Source organism: Oncorhynchus tshawytscha, linkage group LG25 (genome assembly GCF_018296145.1).
Source record: "Oncorhynchus tshawytscha isolate Ot180627B linkage group LG25, Otsh_v2.0, whole genome shotgun sequence".
NCBI classification, from domain to species: Eukaryota; Metazoa; Chordata; class Actinopteri; order Salmoniformes; family Salmonidae; genus Oncorhynchus; species Oncorhynchus tshawytscha.
Genome location: NC_056453.1, coordinates 23,471,197 through 23,478,836, shown reverse-complemented (window position 1 = coordinate 23,478,836; position 7,640 = coordinate 23,471,197).

Below are 7,640 nucleotides of genomic sequence, written 5' to 3'. Positions count from 1 at the left end.
CAGGTGTTGTTCGTTGTCTCTGATTGAGAATCATACTTAGGTAGCCTTTTCCCACCTGTGTTTTGTGGGTGATTATTTCCTGTTTAGTGTTTTTTACATTCACCTTACCTCACGTTCGTTTGTCGTTTATTGTTTTGTTCAGTGTTCAGTTATTTTATAAAAAATATGAACACTTACCACGCTGCGCTTTGGTCCTCACCTTCTTCCACCACAGACGATCGTTACACCAGGGTCTTGACCTGACTGCAGTTCAGCATCGTAACCGACTTCAGTGGAACATGCTCACCTTCGATGGTCACTGGCACACTGGAGAAATGTGCTCTTCGTGGTATAAACCCTGTTTCAACTGTACCGGGCAGATGGCAGATGTTGTGTGGGACAGAGGTTTGCTGATGTCAACATTGTAAACAGGGTGCCCCATGGTGGTGGTGGGGTTATGGTATGGGCAGGTATAAGCTACGGCCTACGAATACAATTGCATTTTATCAATGCAATTTAATGCACAGAGATACAGTGACGAGATCCTGAAGCCCATTGTTGTGCCGTTCATCCATCACCTCATGTTTCAGCATGATAATGTACGGCCCCATGTTTCAGGATCTGTACACAATTCCTGAAAGCTGAACATGTCCCAGTTCCATGCTCTGCATTCTCACCAGACATGCTACCCATTGAACATTGACGTGTACGACCGCGTGTTCCAGTTCCAGCCAATATCCAGAAAATTCGCATAGCCATTGAAGAGGAGTGGGACAACATTCCACAGGCCACAGTCAACAGCCTGATCAACTCTATGCAAAGGAGATGTGTCATGCTTCATGAGACAAATGGTGGTCACACCAGATACTGAACGGTTTTTTAAAGGTATCTGTGACCAACAGATACATATTGGTATTCACACTCATGTGAAATCCATATATTAGGGCCTAATGAATTCATTTCAAATGACCAATTTCCTTATATGAACTCTAACTCATTAGAATCTTTGAAATTGTTGCATGTTGTGTTTATATTTCTGTTCAGTGTATATATATAAGAAGACACTACCATCAGTTGCTACCTCAATCATGGAAAGCTTGCCGTAAATGTGACAGTCTTGATTCAAACTCATGAAGTAGATATCCTCATGAAGTAGATGCCTTCCTCAACATCTTAAATAAGCAAAATCAAATCAAATCAAATTTTATTTGTCACATACACATGGTTAGCAGATGTTAATGCGAGTGTAGCGAAATGCTTGTGCTTCTAGTTCCGACAATGCAGTAATAACGAACAAGTAATCTAACTAACAATTCCAAAAAAACTACTGTCTTATACACAGTGTAAGGGGATAAGGAATATGTACATAAGGATATATGAATGAGTGATGGTACAGAGCAGCATAGGCAAGATACAGTAGATGATATCGAGTACAGTATATACATATGAGATGAGTATGTAAACCAAGTGGCATAGTTAAAGTGGCTAGTGATACATGTATTACATAAGGATGCAGTCGATGATATAGAGTACAGTATCTACGTATGCATATGAGATGAATAATGTAGGGTAAGTAACATTATATAAGGTAGCATTGTTTAAAGTGGATAGTGATATATTTTACATCATTTCCCATCAATTCCCATGATTAAAGTGGCTGGAGTAGAGTCAGTGTCATTGACAGTGTGTTGGCAGTAGCCACTCAATGTTAGTGGTGGCTGTTTAACAGTCTGATGGCCTTGAGATAGAAGCTGTTTTTCAGTCTCTCGGTCCCAGCTTTGATGCACCTGTACTGACCTCGCCTTCTGGATGACAGCGGGGTGAACAGGCAGTGGCTCGGGTGGTTGATGTCCTTGATGATCTTTATGGCCTTCCTGTAGCATCGGGTGGTGTAGGTGTCCTGGAGGGCAGGTAGTTTGCCCCGGTGATGCGTTGTGCAGACCTCACTACCCTCTGGAGAGCCTTACGGTTGAGGGCGGTGCAGTTGCCATACCAGGCGGTGATACAGCCCGCCAGGATGCTCTCGATTGTGCATCTGTAGAAGTTTGTGAGTGCTTTTGGTGACAAGCCGAATTTCTTCAGCCTCCTGAGGTTGAAGAGGCGCTGCTGCGCCTTCCTCACGATGCTGTCTGTGTGAGTGGACCAATTCAGTTTGTCTGTGATGTGTATGCCGAGGAACTTAAAACTTGCTACCCTCTCCACTACTGTTCCATCGATGTGGATGGGGGGTGTTCCCTCTGCTGTTTCCTGAAGTCCACAATCATCTCCTTAGTTTTGTTGACGTTGAGTGTGAGGTTATTTTCCTGACACCACACTCCAAGGGCCCTCACCTCCTCCCTGTAGGCCGTCTCGTCGTTGTTGGTAATCAAGCCTACCACTGTTGTGTCGTCCGCAAACTTGATGATTGAGTTGGAGGCGTGCATGGCCACGCAGTCGTGGGTGAACAGGGAGTACAGGAGGAGAGGGCTCAGAACGCACCCTTGTGGGGCCCCAGTGTTGAGGATCAGCGGGGAGGAGATGTTGTTGCCTACCCTCACCACCTGGGGGTGGCCCGTCAGGAAGTCCAGAACCCAGTTGCACAGGGCGGGGTCGAGACCCAGGGTCTCGAGCTTGATGACGAGCTTGGAGGGTACTATGGTGTTGAATGCCGAGCTGTAGTCGATGAACAGCATTCTCACATAGGTATTCCTCTTGTCCAGATGGGTTAGGGCAGTGTGCAGTGTGGTTGAGATTGCATCGTCTGTGGACCTATTTGGGCGGTAAGCAAATTGGAGTGGGTCAAGGGTGTCAGGTAGGGTGGAGGTGATATGGTCCTTGACTAGTCTCTCAAAGCACTTCATGATGACGGATGTGAGTGCTACGGGGCGGTAGTCGTTTAGCTCAGTTACCTTAGCTTTCTTGGGAACAGGAACAATGGTGACCCTCTTGAAGCATGTGGGAACAGCAGACTGGTATAGGGATTGATTGAATATGTCCGTAAACACACCGGCCAGCTGGTCTGCGCATGCTCTGAGGGCGCGGCTGGGGATGCCGTCTGGGCCTGCAGCCTTGCGAGGGTTAACACGTTTAAATGTCTTACTCACCTCGGCTGCAGTGAAGGAGAGACCGCATGTTTTCGTTGCAGGCCGTGTCAGTGGCACTGTATTGTCCTCAAAGCGGGCAAAAAGTGATTTAGTCTGCCTGGGAGCAAGACATCCTGGTCCGTGACTGGGCTGGGTTTCTTCCTGTAGTCCGTGATTGACTGTAGACCCTGCCACATGCCTCTTGTGTCTGAGCCGTTGAATTGAGATTCTACTTTGTCTCTGTACTGGCGCTTAGCTTGTTTGATAGCCTTGCGGAGGGAATAGCTGCACTGTTTGTGTTCAGTCATGTTACCAGACACCTTGCCCTGATTAAAAGCAGTGGTTCGTGCCTTCAGTTTCACACGAATGCTGCCATCAATCCAAGGTTTCTGGTTAGGGAATGTTTTAATCGTTGCTATGGGAACGACATCTTCAACGCACGTTCTAATGAACTCGCACACCGAATCAGCGTATCACTGAATCAGCGTATTCGTCAATGTTGTTGTCTGACGCAATACGAAACATCTCCCAGTCCACGTGATGGAAGCAGTCTTGGAGTGTGGAGTCAGCTTGGTCGGACCAGCGTTGGACAGACCTCAGCGTGGGAGCCTCTTGTTTTAGTTTCTGTCTGTAGGCAGGGATCAACAAAATGGAGTCGTGGTCATGCCCCTCTCAAAAAATGTAGAACTAGGAATAAATATAGTCCTTGGTTCACTCCAGACCTGTCTGCCCTTGACCAGCACAAAAACATCCTGTGGCGTTCTGCATTAGTGTAACAGTATAACTGATAGACCGTCCCTTCGCCCATCCCCGGGCGCAAACCAGGGACCCTCTGCACACATCAACAACAGTCACCCACGAAGCATCATTACCCATCGCTCCACAAAAGCCACAGCCCTTGCAGAGCAAGGGGAACTACTACTTCAAGATCTCAGAGCAAGTGACGTCACCAATTGAACCACTATTTAGCGAGCACCACCGCTAACGTTTCACATCCATTACACTCACCCCCCTTTTCCACAGCAACCAGTGATCCGGGTCACGGCACCAATGTAACAGTATAACTTTAAACCGCCCCCTCGCCCATACCCGGGCTTGAACCAGGGACCCTCTGCACACATCAACAACAGCCACCCACGAAGCATCGTTACCCATCGCTCCACAAAAGCCGCAGCCCTTGTAGAGCAAGGGGAACTACTACTTCAAGGTCTCAGAGCAAGTGACGTCACCGATTGAAACGCACACCACCGCTAACTAGATAGCTGTTTCACATCCGTTACATTAGCATCGAATAGCCCCCGTGATATGCAACTTTTCAGGGAAGTTAGGAACAAATATACACAGGCAGTTAGAAAAGCTAAGGCAAGCTTTTTCAAACAGAAATTTGCATCCTGTAGTACTAACTCAAAAAAGTTATAGGACACTAAAGTCCATGGAGAATAAGAGCACCTCATCCCAGCTGCCCACTGCTCTGAGGCTAGGAAACACTGTCACCACCGATAAATCCACTATAATTGAGAATTTCAATAAGCATTTCTCTACGTCTGGCCATGCTTTCCACTTGGCTACCCCTACCCCGGTCAACTGTCTGGCACCCTCCACAGCAACCCGCCAAATCCCCCACCATTTCTCCTTTACCCAAATCCAGATAGCTGATGTTCTGAAAGAGCTGCAAAATCTGGACCCCTACAAATCAGCCGGGCTAGACAATCTGGACCCTCTCTTTCTAAAAATATCTGCTGAAATTGTTGCAACCCCTATTACTAGCCTGTTCAACCTCTTTTTCATATCGTCTGAGATTCCCAAAGATTGGAAAGCTGCCGCGGTCATCCCCCTCTTCAAAGGGGGTGACACTCTAGACCCAAACTGCTATAGACCTATATCTATCCTACCCTGTCTTTCTAAGGTCTTCGAAAGCAAAGTTAACAAACAGATTACTGACCATTTCGAATCCCACCATACCTTCTCCACTATGCAATCTGGTTTCAGAGCTGGTCATGGGTGCACCTCAGCCACGCTCAAGGTTCTAAACGACATCATAACCGCCATCGATAAGAGACATTACTGTGCAGCCGTATTCATCGACCTGGCCAAGGCTTTTGACTCTGTCAATCACAACATCCTTATTGGCAGACTCGACAGCCTTGGTTTCTCAAATGATTGCCTCGCCTGGTTTACCAACTACTTCTCTGATAGAGTTCAGTGTTTCAAATCGGAGGAACTGTTGTCCGGTCCTCTGACAGTCTCTATGGGTGTGCCACAGGGTTCAATTCTCGGGCAGACTCTCTTTTCTGTATACATCAATGATGCTCTTGCTGCTGGTAATTCTCTGATCCACCTCTATGCAGACGACACCATTCTGTATACTTCTGGCCCCTCCTTGGACACTGTGTTAACTAACCTCCAGACAAGCTTCAATGCCATACAACTCTCCTTCCGTGGCCTCCAACTGCCCTTAAACACAAATAAAACTAAATGCATGGTATTCAATCGATCACTGGGGCGGCAGGGTAGCCTAGTGGTTAGAGCGTTGGACTAGTAACCGGAAGGTTGTGAGTTCAAACCCCTGAGCTGACAAGGTACAAATCTGTTGTTCTACCTGTGAACAGGCAGTTAACCCACTGTTCCCAGGCTGTCATTGAAAATAAGAATGTGTTTTTAACTGACTTGCCTGGTTAAATAAAGGTAAAAATATATTAAAAAACTGCCCACCCGTCCAGCATCACTGCTCTGGACGGCTCTGACTTAGAATACGTGGACAAATGTCTGGATAGACTGTAAACTCTCCTTCCAGACTCACCTTAAGCATCTCCAATCCAAAATTAAATCTAGAATCGGCTTCCTATATCACAACAAACATCCTTTACTCATGCTGCCAAACATACCCTCGTACCGATCCTCGACTTTGGGGATGTCATTTATAAAATAGCCTCCAATACACTACTCAACAAACTGGATGCAGTCTATCACAGTGCCATCCGTTTTGTCACCAAAGTCCCATACACTACCCACCATTGCGACCTGTACGCTCTCGTTGGTTGGCCCTCGCTTCATACTCGTCGCCAAATCCACTGGCTCCAGGTTATCTACAAGTCTCTGCTAGGTAAAGCCCCGTCTTATCTCAGCTCACTGGTCACCATAGCAGCACCCACTCATAGCACACGCTCCAGTAGATATATCTCACTGGTCACCCCCAAAGCCAATTCCTCCTTTGGTCATCTTTCCTTCCAGTTCTCTGCTGCCCATGACTGGAACGAATTGCAAAAATCTCTGAAGCTGGAGAGTCACATCTCCCTCACTAGCTTTAAGCACCAGCTGTCAGAGCAGCTTACAGATCACTGCACCTGTGCATTGCCCATCTGTAAACAGCCCATCTATCTACCTACCTAATCCCCATACTGGTATTTATTTATTTATTTATTTTTGCTCCTTTGCACCCCAGTATCTCTACCTGCACATTCATCTTCTGCCAATCTACCATTCCAGTGTTTAATTGCTATATTGTAATTACTTCGCCACCATGGCCTATTTATTTCCTTACCTTATTTGCACTCACTGTATATAGACTTTTTGTTTTCTTTTGTTCTACTGTATTATTGACTGTATGTTTTGTTTATTCCATGTGTAACACTGTGTTGTTGTATGTGTCGAACTGCTACGCTTTATCTTGGCCAGGTCGCAGTTGCAAATGAGAACTTGTTCTCAACTAGCCTACCTGGCTAAATAAAGGTGAAATAAAAAAATAAAATAAAAATATCATCATTATTTTTGACTGACCAGCACCCAATATTTTCTTAACTCTTCTTGAACTGCACTGTTGGTTAAGGGCTTGTAAGTAAGCATTTCACAGTAAGGTCTACACTTGTTGTATTCGGCGCATGTGACAAATAGTTGGATTTGATTTGATTTGATATATATATATATTAGTACCTTCGGAAAGTTTTCAGACACCTTGACTTTTTCCACTCTTTGTTAGGTTACAATCGTATTCTAAAATTTGTTCAATTATTTTTTTTCCCCCTCATCCATCTGCAAACATAATATATAATAATAATATAATATCAAAGCAAAAACAGGTTTTTAGACGTGTTTGCTTATTTATATATAAAAAAACGGAAATATCACATTTACATAAGTATTCAGACCCTTTACTCTGTACTTTGTTGAAGCACATTTGGCAGCGATTACAGCCTTGAGTCTTCTTAGGTATGACGTCATAAGCTTGGCTCACCTGTATTTTGAGAATTTCTCCCATTCTTCTCTGCAGATCCTCTCAAGCTCTGTCAGGTTGGATGAGGAACGTTGCTGAACAGCATAATTTTCAAATAAATTCATAAAAAATCCTACAATGGGTTTTTCAGGATTTTTTTCCCTCATTTTGTCTGTCATAGTTGAAGTGTACCTATGATGAAAATTACAGGCCTCACTCATCTTTTTAAGTGGGAGAACTTGCACAATTGGTGGCTGACTAAATACTTTTTTGCCCCACTGTAGATATTTGGTAAAATATCTTATCTGCCAAAAAGCACAGAGAAAATATCACAGTGAAGTGATTGGCAGAGCAAGTACAGGAGGACATTGCTATAGCTACAGTGGTCC